Source organism: Canis lupus, chromosome 1 (assembly GCF_048164855.1).
Source record: "Canis lupus baileyi chromosome 1, mCanLup2.hap1, whole genome shotgun sequence".
In the NCBI taxonomy this organism is placed as follows: domain Eukaryota; kingdom Metazoa; phylum Chordata; class Mammalia; order Carnivora; family Canidae; genus Canis; species Canis lupus.
The window spans coordinates 40820066-40834096 of record NC_132838.1 but is presented as its reverse complement, the minus strand read 5'-3'; the positions used below and the strand labels follow the sequence as shown (position 1 = coordinate 40834096).

Sequence of the window (14031 nt, the reverse complement as noted above, 5' to 3'; positions counted from 1 at the left end):
GTTTGTGAATACTCATGCTGCGGTGAGTAACAAACACTTGTGATGGCAACCAGCAGCCACCCTTCTCGCATATCTTTGTCAGCAGAGCCCACTTCTACTTAATAATGAAAAGACTGACTTTCCCAGCAGCCATGCAGCCATGGGCATCCAATTAAGTCTTGGTGAATTAAACCAGAGAGGAAGTCTTCCCTAGAACTTCTGGGAAAACTCTTCCTCTTTGATAAAAGAACCATGCAAGGGAAAACCAGTGCCTCGGACTTTTGGGTCCAAACCGAGTGGGTGGCTGTGGTCTTCATGCAGCCATGGAGGGATGAACCTGAGGACAAATGCTAAGACATTGAAAGCAGCAGATGAGAAGACTGACACCACCTGGGCTGTTTTCCAGCTCATGAAGCCACTAAAACAGTGTTGGAACTACCTACCTCTGGGCTTCCTGTTATATGAATATATTGTCTTTATGTGTTAATCTAAGCTGCTTTTAGCACACGATGACTTGGCAGTGAAGAGCACCAGTGATTTGCTATGCCACAGTTCACCGTCAGTCTCATCCCCCTTCTGTGGCAAACTTTCTGTTACATTCCTTTCACTCTTTTGAAACTAACTGTTTAGGTAATAAAACTTACTTATACACATAATTTAAAAAGTCAATAGGACACCTTGACTATAATATAAAGGAGAAATGTTAAAAATAATTTGAAAGAAGAATAGGCATTTAAATGGTAAATGTTTAGGCAGAGCGATGCCAAAAGATGCAAGGAGGTGGTCAGAGCTTGCAAGTTTGGGCTGAATGACGATGGTTACAGCTCTCCTAGCAGGCCTGCTGCAGGCTCTGGGGATGCAGATCCCATTAGAGGTGTGGACACGGGCACTATGATTTTTCCAAAGGTAAACACCTCTTGCTAACGTTCCAGACCAGTGTACGATCTTACATGGACTTCAGCTGTAGCTGCACTCTCGAAAAACTCAGCATTCATTATACTCATGCAAAATTCCTTTGTGATGGTATGTGACACAGAGTTAAGACCCAGGATTACAAGATTATAGCCATATTTTGACCTAAGTGAATATCTGATGGGACATTTGGAGGTGATTTGGGACCTTGGAGAAGTCTCTGCTGTGTGGACAGTGCCTGCACCTTGCAAAAATGTGACAGTGATCCCTAGTTATCATGAGAACCAGAAAGTGCCCCCATGAGTTTTCAAAGTACCCCCTGGGGAGGTCCTGCAACCTTCTGGCTCATCACAGAGGACAGTGCGTGGAGGTCAAACTGTCTGGGGCAGGTGTCCTACTCACTCATGTGCACTAGTGACAGGAGCACCTTTTATGCTGGGTCCACACGACATAGGGATGCCCGTATTTCTTGGGGGTGGGCGTGGACAGGGGGAGAGGAAGTGCAGGAGCTGCTGGTGGATTGCTTAGGATAAGAACTCTTACTGAATCTTGAAATTCCACTCTTCACCCTTCCTCAGTACAGTGCACTTTTTCACTGGCTGCTTATTGAGGCCCTTGTTACGTACTGGGAACTGTGGTTACTACTGGTAGAAGTAGGGCTGACCAAGATTTCCTTCCTGCCCTCAGGTGGGTAGAAATCTGTCGAAATGGAGAAAAGTATCCAGCTGAGATGGAGCAGATGTTCTTAGCCTGGGGTCTCAGGAATATATTTCAATGAATCCTTTAATTCCTTGAATTGCAGGCAAGATTGCATGTTTATCTGTGTGTTGTGTGTGTGCGTGCACATTTTTTTTTCTTAGCAGAGGATGCACATAGATTTAATCGCATTCTTAGAGGAGTCCAGCACACTGGAAAGGTTACAGGACTGGTAAGGGGGTGCCACCCTGTTTGATGGGTTTTCACAAGTTCCCTCTGGTCTAAATGTCTCTCTTACTCAGACACTTCTCTCATGGAAATTCTACTCGTGGAGATTCATTTCTAATGAATGGGTAGTGAGCACGGATCTCTGTGGACATCATCTTTCCCACAACATTCGGGAAATGTTTACTGAGCTTCTTCTGTGTATAGGGCACCGAACCGAGGACTAAAGACCCAGCAGCAGATGGACTGAAGCTTGCAGTAGTGTGGTGGATGGGGAGTGGAAGACAGATGCTAGGATAACAGAAGTGCACTATCTTTTGGGAGCATGCTGGGTAACCTCACCCACTCCGGGGCAGTGGAGAAACTCTCAGCGGGGAAGACAATGAGCCATCCTGGGCTGCTGACCTCTGCACCGATGTGAATGCGCACATTAGCCAGCAGGCTGGTGTGAATGAACAGAAGGTCCTTGTCACGAGGATGCTGCCGTGAGTCTGTGGGCATGGGGGAAGCACTGTGCTAGAAAGGCTGGGTCAGAGTGGACAGCCTCCACCAGCGCTGGGCCTCCGCTGTCTCAGGGCTTTGTGTGGGTCAGGCACCGGGTGAACAGGTCAGACCTGGAAAGGCTGACTCTGATAAGGCGACCTGCAATTTGGTGCATATTTAAAATTCCGACTTACACGGGCTATCGCTATTTGTTGCGAGAGTGTGTTTGGAAAGCAGATCGTGGACTATCTGGGATGGGAGAATGAGGGGGAGGGTGGTTTATAACTGAGAAACTATGTGCTGACTGTAACCATGTTGAAAGCAGTGTGGTTTCTATGGGGTTCATTCTGGAACTAGTACATATCGTTTTCCCTCTGGAACAAGGCCTTTGCCAAAAAAGAAAACATACCTTGGTCATGAAAACGCCAAACACTCTCCCTCTGCAGCTCTGAGCAGTTCTCTCTATGGAGGGTTAACTTGTCCTGAGGCCATCTTGCCTTTGGAAACGCAGAAGTAGCAAAACACAGATCTTTTATGCCTTCCCCTCCTTTACTAAAAAGGAACGGGAATAATTGCCAATTCAGTAGGCTCCTTGCTCTTTTGTGCATTTTAAAGGCATTTGCTGTTTGGGATTTGGAAGAAAATCATGAGAAATGAGAATCTCTAGCTGCCTTGGCTGGAAGCAGGCTCATTGTTTGCAGAAAGAGCTGGTTTCCATGGTTTTGGACTATAGACAGCTGCATTTTTTTTCAAGAGTAGTTTCTACTTGCAATTGGATCTAATAAATAGCCAAGGTAGTCGGTCTTCCAACAGCAAGAGGTCTTAAAGTTAGTTGAAAGCACCCTGGTACGTTATCATTCACAATCAACAGTGCAAGCCTTTTAGTTATTAAAACCCATACATTTCTCTCAGGATGGGCCCTGTTTGGCCCAAATTTCTGCTTCAATAGGGGCAGCCAATCATGTTTCAGGCTCAGGGTCCTCGTCTTAAAAGTAAACACATTTTTCTCTTCTAACTAAAGGAGACTCAGGGAATGGTCTGGGAGAGGGGAGTAGGGCAGGAACCTGCAGTATCTGAGGCCTGAGCAATAGCCAGGGGATAGCCAGGGGAGCGGCACACAGCTGAGACGTCTTGGCCTCCCCTCCTCCCAGCGGCAGCCTGGAGCAGGGCCAGTCCCCGCCGCCCCCCCCCCCCCCCGCCCCTTCCCCAGGAGCTCCATGGCATGTTGCAGAGGAACCAACATGTGGAAACTACCTATTCTATCTTCTGTCCCTAAACAAGACATAGGACAATTTTTTGCTTCTTTTTTCAGATGTCTCATAAAAAAGAACAATCTGCTAAAAACAATAAAAAAAATCCTTTATGTCTTATTGGGACACCGGCTTGGAAGTAAGGAGGATCAGACAACGAATTTAGCAATTTCCAGGACTCAGAGCAGGAGGAAAGCACCTCCCAGTGTCCCCAATATCGCCAGCAGCAGGCGCAGCGCAGCGGCCTCAACCTCAGCCGACGCCTCACCACCACGTCAACAATACATGTCGTCCTTGTGGCCCTTTTGCAAAGACCTCTGCTCTTTTCCAACAGGAGTGAGCTATGTGTCTACGATTAAAACTGCAACTATTGCCATACAGTTTTTTTGTAGGGTGTTATGGTCTTTCTGGAATGTACGGCAGTCGCTCTGTGTCATTTTTCACTTCGTTGGCGTTCTCATCATTTGACCCTTCTATGCTGTTTGACTTTTCTCTGTCTAGATCTTGCCTTCCCGACTGGCTTGTTGGTGCTTTGGGAAAAGAGAGCCCTGGGTCTTTCTGATGCATTCTGTTTCCTCACCAAGGATGATTCTGGGTTTCACAGAGGAAACTACCTGGGCCTGTGTTGGACTGTCTTTCAAATGACATTTTGGTCACATAAGACTAGAGATAACCCTTTTCTGTGTCCCCATCTCTGCTGTAGGCATCATGGTTGCTGAGGGTTAGGGGTTTTTGAGGATCACTTAAACCCAGATTTACAGCCAAATGTGTAAAATGCTGACAGCTAAATTGGACAGATTAACTAAAATGAGGCTAATGGTGACTAAGTAGAGTTTGGGAAGGTGAAGGAAGGGATTCTACTTTAATCTGCGATGTAAGCATTGCAACATCTTATTTTTCATAGCCACTGCCTGTTTCCTTGGCAAGAAGATTTCTTCCCTACGTGGCTTGAGTTTTTTCATCTTGATTGAATAAACATTTGGCTCAGGATCCATTCCTTCTCTTCCTTGGGGACCAATCTGAGCATAATAATAATAACAATAATAATAAGCACTTCCTTTCAAGTAACAGCGCTAAACCTCTCAGGGCCAGACAGAGCTGGTCAGAGAAGTGTGACTCGCACTTAGGAGAGTATTCCTCGGTGGAAGGAGACACTCAAGAATGTGCCTGTCTTCCAGGCTGAGTGTTGCAGAGACTCCAGGCTCAAGCCTCACCCCCAACAACTTTTGCAGCTCCTTCCACAAATGAGGACCAACATCAGGAACATTGTGCCTCGCTCAATTCAGTCTTACAAGATGATATAAAGTCACTTTCTCAAGTGATCAATACTTTCAGGTGATCAATATTGTTTTAAAAAGGGAATCACTGTGAATTTTTGTAGTAACACTCTATATGAATGTATTTCAAGGTTGCTTCCATCGGGAAACTTCCACTTATCAGGAATCTAAGCAACTGTCACGGTGAGATAAGAAGTGTTCTTCTCCGTGGTCTACTGCAGTGTGTGAGAGAAGCTGGGATGCTGGGAAGGATGGGGTAGGGGGAAGAGAGAGGACAGGAGAGGAGAAAAGCAGTGAGTGGGACTGCTTTTCTGGGATGTGGAACTGGGTGTTAAAAAGAAGCTTCCATGATGTGCTCTGAGACCAGACTTGATTTTAAGTCAACCCCCTTATTCTAATATTAAGTCAGAAGGAATGTTGGGGTATGGGATGTGGAATCAAAAGTCCTGCATTTGAATCCCATTCCTGCTTCATTCTTGAGCAATGAGAGTTCAGTTGATTAATTTCCTATTTTAACCTCTTGAGCCTGGATGCACACATCTGGAAAAGAAAGACACTATCTCAGAATTGAGAAAGGACTTGACTAGCTAGCACACAGGGCAAGCATTGGAAGCTGCTAGTTATTATCACATCTAGACACAGAGCTCCTAAGAGCTCCGTTAATGCTTTTAAAGAATTTACTAGCATTTAACACAAACAACTGACCTAGAATAGACACATTTAATCAGTATGTGGTTAATGGTGCAAAGTTTAATATGTTGAAATAAGTTGAGTACACAAAGATGAAATATTTTGAGAATTTTAAGCGTGAATTGCGTTGTGGTCATATGTGAAAAATTAACTTCTTCCTTTAATACAGCTTAATTAAATGTCTCCTGACATCAGGCACTGAGTACCCACTAGGAAGTACATGAAGAAATGCATCCTACAGAAGCTCATAGGATAGTCGGGGAAGCCAGACATGAACACAAATGATGAGAGTGTTGTTAATAGAGCTGAGGAGGTAGCTATTGAAATGAATACACAAGGAGCTAGAATGCTTCTTCCTTCAATCATGTGGAATCCGTGGGGGTTTATTATTTGTGATCCTTGAACTCTTCACACGGAAGGTGGACAGACACCTGGATAACTGACACCCTGGGTTACCCAGTACACAGTGGTCAGAAATCCTAAGAATGCTCCTTTAAACTTCATTTGAATGTGCTTAGTTCCTAGGACCTCAAAGGGGAGAAATGTGTAACTTTGGATTATTTTTCAGGCTGAGATTTAGACTTCCTTGAGCTCTGGGCAGTGTTGGATTGTTTCAGATTATTTGTGATGGGGACCTCAGTCAACACACAAGCTCCATGGCAGCTTCATTACTGGGATGTTGACTTTTTTCCAGAAATTGCTCAAAAAGTAATTGAGTTTTTGAATGAGTGAGGTGGAGTGAGCTGTCCTTTAAAAAATTAGATAAAAGGGGCAGCTGGGTGGCTCATTTGGTGAAGCGTCTGCCTTCAGCTCAGGTTATGATACTGGGGTCCTGAGAGGGAGCCCCGTGGGGGCTCCCTGCTGAACGGGGAGTCTGCTTCTCCCTCTCCCTTCCCGTTCGTTCCCTGTCACTCATGCTCTCTCTTGCTCTCTGTCTCTCAAATGAATAAATGAAACATATTTTAAAAAATTAGATAAAAGACACTGTTTTATAACTGAAGCACATTGCTACCCAACTATTAAAGATATCTAGATGTCCAGCCAGAAGATGCTCAGTGACCTTCAGAAGTGTGCTCTTCTCCCCAGGAGAAGACTTCCTGGGGCCATAGATGTATTTGCTGATGTTGGAACACACAGGTATTTCCTTGCTATGTGACCAGCATAACTGCTTGGGCTTATTCTGTGGTATAATAGGAAAGGGTTTTGTTTTGTTTTGTTTTTAGCCTCTGAAGAAGCTCTGTTATTGAATTATTGATTTTATGTTTCACTTGCCACTGCCACATCCCTCCCACCCCTTCCTTCTACTCATAAATCTGTGATGAAGCAGCTGATATTTTTTTACAAATCAGATCAACTGCAATTCTAGATGATTTGTAGTTCGTCCAATTCCAGCTAGCTGTTTCTTTTGCGGATTAGTTGATTGTCTCACCTCGGTAGCTAAACAGACTGTATTTATCTTTAGTTTAACAGAGATTCTAACAAAGCCACCTGTTATCTATTAGATGGGTTTCCTAGGGCTCTCCGCACTATAATACTGTTGAAAGACAAGTATCAACTGGTGCATTGGTGTTTTATACCTCAGGTGCTTGAAAAGCTCTACAGGCACTTTTCTGTTCCTCTTTTCATTCATTCATTCACTCATTCATTCATTCGTTCATGTGGGATGTCAGATTTTGCTGCTCAAGGTTTCATGATAAAGGTCACTTATAGGCTCTAATGCTTCCGATGATAGGCTGTAGGTTGAATGTTAGTCACGTTCTTCCCAAAATTAGTGACTTTAGCATTTTTTGTTCCTCTCCTGGGCTCCAGCCTACTTTTTTTTTTAAGGAAAATGGTCAAGGTTTCACCTGGCTTTTTCACACCTCCCATTCTCCTTCATGGACACTGCAAATAATCCAAGGTTATGACCACTTAGAGGACCTCTGGTTGGCAGTGGCAGATATATGCATGGGGCATCTCTAAGTCAAAGAAATTGTCAGACTTGGCTGCTGAATTAACCAAGAAGGGATGGATGAGAGAGGAGGGAGAGACATGCCCAAGAAGAGAGACATGAGAAAGCCAAGAGCACCATCAAGGTGAAGGGAAAAGTAAGCGTGGGCCTTGAGGGGCTGGGAATGGAGGAGGCAGGCACCTTTTAGGACCTACCTGCCAAGAGGCTGTTTGCCAAGCGCCCAGCCACAATTTTGTGCTAGGCCTGCAGGCCTGGCCTACATCTTTGTTTGGCTGTTTGGATCTAGCTTCCTCCTTCGGACAAATAGAATTTATGTCCACTAAAGAAAAGCTTGCTACATGTTTTTCTCTCCATGCTTTGGAAAGTTACCAAAACTGGAAAAGAAAATCCTATAAATCTCTGCTCATCCAGATCTTTCTTGTACTGAAAAGAAGCCCAGCACGAGTTCCCCATCAGGGGCACAACCTTCTCTAACTCCTCCAGCCCACACTGAGTTCTCCCTGAGAGCCCCTGCAGCTTGGAGGCCGAACCACGAAATTCAGCCATTAATCATCCCTCGGCACAGAGGGGCCTTGGAGCCAGGAAATCCCAGGACACCCGGAGGCCAGGCTCCCGAGATGCGGCCCGGGCGGGCTCTGCTCCTTCACACCTCAAGTCGTGCAGTCCCTGCTTTCCCCTGCGCGTCCCTCAAAACACAGGCTCAGTATCTATACGTTGACTTGTTGCTCTAAGGCCACAAGCGCACGTGTTGTTCTGTCACTGCTGGTTTCAAGTCACAAGAGCAGAGAGTGTGTTTCATACGGTTTCCTCCTCCCCTTCACGTGGCATCGGGGGGCTGAGGGCGCAGCACGTTGTCCACGCAGCTCTTCCTTGAGCACCTACTGGGACTTGCTACACGTTCACGCGGCGTGCTGTGTGCTCCACCACGAGTCCCGGGACACGCTGACCGGCCGCAGAGCCTTCAGGGACTCCCCTAATCAAGCCAGCAGGGGAGTCTCCTCGAGGCTCTAAACGTGCAGCTCTCTGGGGTGCACTTGCAGGGTTTCTGATTTTATGATAGGTCTGCCTTCTTTTTAAAAACATTTTTTTAAGATTTATTTATTTATAAATGATAGAGAGAGAGAGAGAGAGAGAGAGAGAGAGGCAGAGACACAGGCAGAGGGAGAAGCAGGCTCCATGCAGGGAGCCCGACGCGGGACTCGATCCCGGGACTCCAGGATCACGCCCTAGGCCAAAGGCAGGCGCTAAACGGCTGAGCCACCCAGGGATCCCCCCGGTTTGTATTTCTAACAAGATACCAGGTGATGCCGACGCTGTCAGTGGAGAGAACCACATTTTGAGAACAGGTTTGTTCTCACAGCAGGGCTACTTTAGCCTGTTTGAGAAACATGCCGTTATGAGCCTGCTTGGATGGGGTGAGACCTTTGGATGTCACCAGCGCCAAGATATTGGGGACGGGAAGCCACTCCTCGGGAGACACACGCAGAGCAGAGAAGGAAGGCGGGAGCTGTAGGACCAGGGAGGTGGGGGCCAGCCTTTCCTGGGAAAGTTTTTGTGTTGTGCTGTAAAACCTGTCTTTAAAAAAAAAAAGTATTTTAATTCCAGTATAGTGAACATACAGTGTTATATTACTCTCATGTGTACAATACAGTGATTCAACAATTCTATACAGTACTCAGTGTTCATCATAAGTGCGCTCTTAATTCCCTTTTCTTTTTTTCACACACATACACCCCCACCCCCGCCAGTGACCATCTGTTCTCTATAGTGAAGAATCTGTTTTTTGGTTTATCTCCTTTTTTCCCCCTTTGTTTGTTTTGTTTCTAAATTTCATATGTGAGTGAAATCATGATATTTGTCTTCCTCTGACTTTTTAAAGATTTTTTATTTATATTCAAGAGAGACAGACAGAGAGAGAGAGAGAGAGAGAGAGAGGCAGAGACACAGGCAGAAGGAGAAACAGGCCCCATGCAGGGAGCCCGATGCGGGACTTGATCCTGGATCCCCAGGATCATGCCCTGGACTGAAGGCTGTGCTAAACCGCTGAGCTACCCAGGCTGCCCTATCTTTCTCTGACTTATCTCACTTAGCATTATACTCTCTAGATCCATCCATCCATGTTGTTGCAAGTGGCAAGATTTCTTACTTTCTTATGGTTGAGTAATAGTCCATTTTATATATATATATATCCCACTTCTTTATCGATTCATCGATGAATGGATACTTGGGCTGCTTCTGTAATTTAGCTATTGTAAATATAATGCTGCAATAAACATCGGGGGCATATATCCTTTTGAATTAGTGTTTCGGTATTCTTTGGGTAAATACCAAGTAGTGTGATTATTATAGCATATGGTTGTTCTATTTTTAATTTTTTGAGGAACCACCATAATGTCTTCCACAGTGGCTGCACCAATTTGCATCACCCCCCACAACAGTGCATTGAGGGTCCCTTTTTCTCCACATCCTCGCCAACACTTGTTGTTACTTATGTTTTTGATTTTAGCCATTTTGATAGGTGTGAAGTGATATCTCATTGTGATTTTGATTTGCATTTCTGTGATGAGTGATGCTGAGCATCTTTTCCTGTGTCTATTTGTCATCTGTATGCAGAAATGTCTGTTCATGTTTTCTGCCCATTTTAAAATTGGATTATGTTTTTTTTTTTTTTTATGTTCAGTTGTATAGTTCTTTTTCTATTTGGATACTCACCCTTTATTAGATACGTCATTTGTAAAACCTGCCTGTATTCCCGTCTCTGCCCCAAATCTACCCCCTCAAATCTTCAACACAAAGAAACAGGAACTCAGGGGAAAAGAGACCAGAAGAAGACTTCAGAAAACACAGGAATCCTGCAGAGTCTCAAGGCTCCACAGATTCTAGGACTGGAATTCGCGGCAGCCCTGGAGCCCATCTTGCCCAGCATTTCAGGAGTCGGAGAACTTCAAGGGCATCTGGGTTACTCCATGGCTGCAAGCCGAGTTTTCCATGCGTTCTTTCAGATGTAGACAAGCATTTATTTTATTTAATGTTTTAATTTTAAACACTAGGCCTTTAAAGAAAGAATGGAGCTGAAATTCCATTAACATCACTATAATCACAATGATATCATATTGTAGTAGGGTTATGAACTTTTTCAAACTTACAGAGTTCTTTGAGCTTCACCATCATTTTGTCAGGGAGCAAGGGCTGGTATTAGTTTTATTTTTCTATTGGAAAACAGAGCAAAAGAGATACACAGTAAAGCCCAGTTCAGAGCGCAGGTCCCCTAACAGCAGGTCCAGCGAGCTTCCCCCATGGTGACCCTGGGAAGGGTCTTTGTTCTTCGCACTTTATTTTCCTCTTAACTGAGCTAGCTACAGAGTACAATTCTAATTCTGAGCAAATCAACATTTAGAATAGCATTTTGGAATACTCCAGTGAGGAAATTAAATCATTTTGTCCTTTAACATCTGAATCTCAAACCCGGAGCCTTACCTTAGATCTTTCCTTTAAAATCTGCATGTCTTTTGTCTGCAAGAGGGAAGTAGGGAAAAGCGTGATCACACTTCGCTCTCTCTACATTTTACAGCCACATGTTATATATACTCTGATATAAATCTTGTAGCTAGAATATAAGATGTTCGCAGCCAAATCCCTCCATTTTTTTGGCAACACTGACCCCGTCTGTCTTTATGGTCAACAAACAAATCAACTTCATTCTAAGTCGAAATGATGGGTTTTCTAGCAACTGGAGGGCTTCTAGCACTGGCCCAGGAGAATTCTGGGATGAGCAGGACCCAGAGGCCCCCTCTCACCTAACTCACCTTTGCAAGTATCATCTGTAGTCAGGTGAGCTCAAGTTTATTTTTTTCTTTTCTTTTTTTTAAAGATTTTTTTTTTTTTTGAGAGAGAGAGAGAGTGTGTGTGTGAATGCATGAGCACATAAGTGGAAGGGCAGAAGGAGAGGGAGGGAGAATCTGAGGCAGACTCCAACTGAGGGGGGAGCTGATCTGATGACCCTGAGATCATGACTTAAGAGGAAACCAAGAGTAAGGCTGCTTAACCAACTGCACCACCCAGGCACCCCAGGTGAGGTCACGTTTAAATGAAACTCTCTAACAGGGAAGGGGACAAGATCCCACAAAACCTAGGCCAATCAGGGTTTGTGGTCCAAAAGAAGAGCAGCTCCATGTTGGGGGGCAGGAGTATCAAGAGAGACCTTTGTTCTCTCGCCTTGGCTCCAACCCCACACTTACATATGCTTATATTCAGTCTCAGATGATGCACCCCAGATGATGCACCCCCAGATAATTGCAGCTACCCCTTAGTAATCCCTGACATGCCAGATTCATTTCCTCCGTATTCATTTCCTGTCCTTAAGTGAGCATCCCTGCTTCACAGGAAAGAGCACTAAGTGGTGGGTATTGGAAGCAACCTGCCCCAGGTAGTAAGCAGGTGGTAGAGTCGGGATTTGAACTTGTGTTACTGCCAAGCCTCTATCCTATGTTAGTCCATCCATTGGTCGGCCTGTGAGAAAATAAAAACAAGTGACTTTTTTCATAAATATGAATTCATGTCTTTTTATCTTTATTTTTAAAAGACATTTTATTTATTTATTTGGCAGAGAGAGAGCACAAGCAGGGGGAGTAGCAGGTGGAGAGGGAGAGCAGGCTCCTCGCTGAGCAGGAAGCCCGATGTGGGGCTCCATCCCAGGACCTCAGGATCCTAACCTGAGCCGAAGGCAGATGCTTAACTGACTGAGCCACCTAGGAACCCCAAAATTCATGCCCTTTCAATTTGAAGACTATATTCTTAGTTTTTTTGGTGTTAAACTGTCTTCTTTTCTCTAAATCATGATAATGATAGATAGTAGTTCTTCCTCCTCTTCCTCTTTTTTCTTCTTCTCGTTCTCCTTTTTTCTCTTTGTTTTGACTTGACCAGGAAGAAAAGTTCTTGACAGTTCTATTTTGGTTGCATGTTTCCATTATTATTTTTTTCCTTGTTACATAAATTCCAAAAGTCTGGGACCTCTGCTTTATCTGAAGTAGCTCATTAGAGTTGAATAGCTCAGCTTAAATCATAGGAAACAGACTGAGGGTCACTGGAGGGGGTGGGACTGGGGTTGGGGGGATGGGGTAACTGGGTGATGGGCATTATGAGGGCACTGGTGTGATGAGCACTGGGTGTTACATAAGACTGATGAATCACTGAGCTCCTTCTGAAACCAATAATACATGATATGTTAATTAGTTGAATTAAACAAAAAAGAATCGCTCAGCCCTGAGGGCAGGGCCACACCTGTGGCCTAGGTGACTCGCTGGAAATGTGACCTAGGATTCACAGCCACAGAGCATTTGGTTCACATTTGAAGCTAAATTTGAAATAGGACTTACTGAGGACACCTCAGTGAAACGTCGGTCGTCCCTTCCTTAAGCTGGAGCTCCTCTTTCCTTTTCCTTTTCTGGATTCTCCAAATACCTGGTTTCTGGCATCACTAGAACTTGCAAATCAGTCGAGATTCTTCGAAACAACTTTTATTGCTTCTTACACAGTTATTTTCTTGGTCGTGTTGAAGCCTGGGCACGTTTGTTCTATTGCAAGCGTCCTACTAATTTTTACACGCGATCGGAAATTGTATGGGGCTGGGTGCAAAGTGACAGCTCCTCACCCTTGAACAGAGAGCTGCAATGGGGGGGAGGGGGGAGGTATCGTGCGGGGTGGGGGGGACCAGGGAGCAAATCTGCAGGCTGATCAGCAAGCTCCCCGCGCTGACTTCACATTTCGGGGTGTTAATCAGCCGTGGGACCGAGCTGCCAGTGACCCCCGGCCCCTCTGAGCACGGTCACCCGTGGACCCAGAGTAACCGCGAGCCGTCCACCCCGCGGCCCCGAGCCGCCTGGTCAAGCACGGCCCTGCCTGCGCGCCCCGCTTCAGGCCCCCGAGGGTCTCTCGCTCCACGTCCCTTAATTTTATGGATGTAGTAAATCATTCTCCACCGCGGAGCGGGAGAAAGCTGATTTATTAGACCTACCTGCTTGGTTCCTTGAGAGTAAGATTCCCACATTGAATGATTTTTCTCTCTTCCAGTTTTTTATTTCTCATATTAAAATTTTTTTAAAGATTTATTTATTCATGAGAGACGCAGAGAGAGGCAGAGACACAGGCAGAGGGAGAAGCAGGCTCCATGCAGGGATCCGATGCAGGACTCGATCCCAGGACTCTGGGATCAGGACTTGATCCAAAGGCAGATGCTCAACCACGGAGCCACCCATGTGCCCCGACATTGTTGAATTTCTGTTTACAACAATGGTTTAGGTTTTCTTTTTAGCTAGGTGATTGGTAAAAAAGATAGTGTATCAAATCAATGTGATCAATGTTGATAACATGACAGGATCAATAGATTTCACTTGTGGTGTTTATTGATATTGCCTTGAATATGGATTTTATTTTTATTTTTATTTTTTTAAAGATTTTATTTATTTATTTGAGAGACAAAGAGCACACACAGGGGGAGAAGGAGAAGCAGGCTTCCCACTGAGCAGGAGGCCTGGTGCGGGACTCGATCCCAGGACCCCAAGATCACGAC

The 14031-nt window shown here is 45.0% G+C and overlaps 1 long non-coding RNA gene across 1 annotated transcript in view; it reads left to right on the top strand.

The window, feature by feature from the left end:
- Nucleotides 1-1978: 1978 nt before the first annotated feature.
- LOC140634025 (uncharacterized) overlaps nt 1979-14031 on the top strand; it is a 76649-nt gene continuing 64596 nt past the window's right edge. Inside the window, exon 1 of the long non-coding RNA XR_012031591.1 lies at nt 1979-2297. This is a non-coding gene — a long non-coding RNA (uncharacterized lncRNA). The remainder of the gene's footprint in view (nt 2298-14031) is intronic.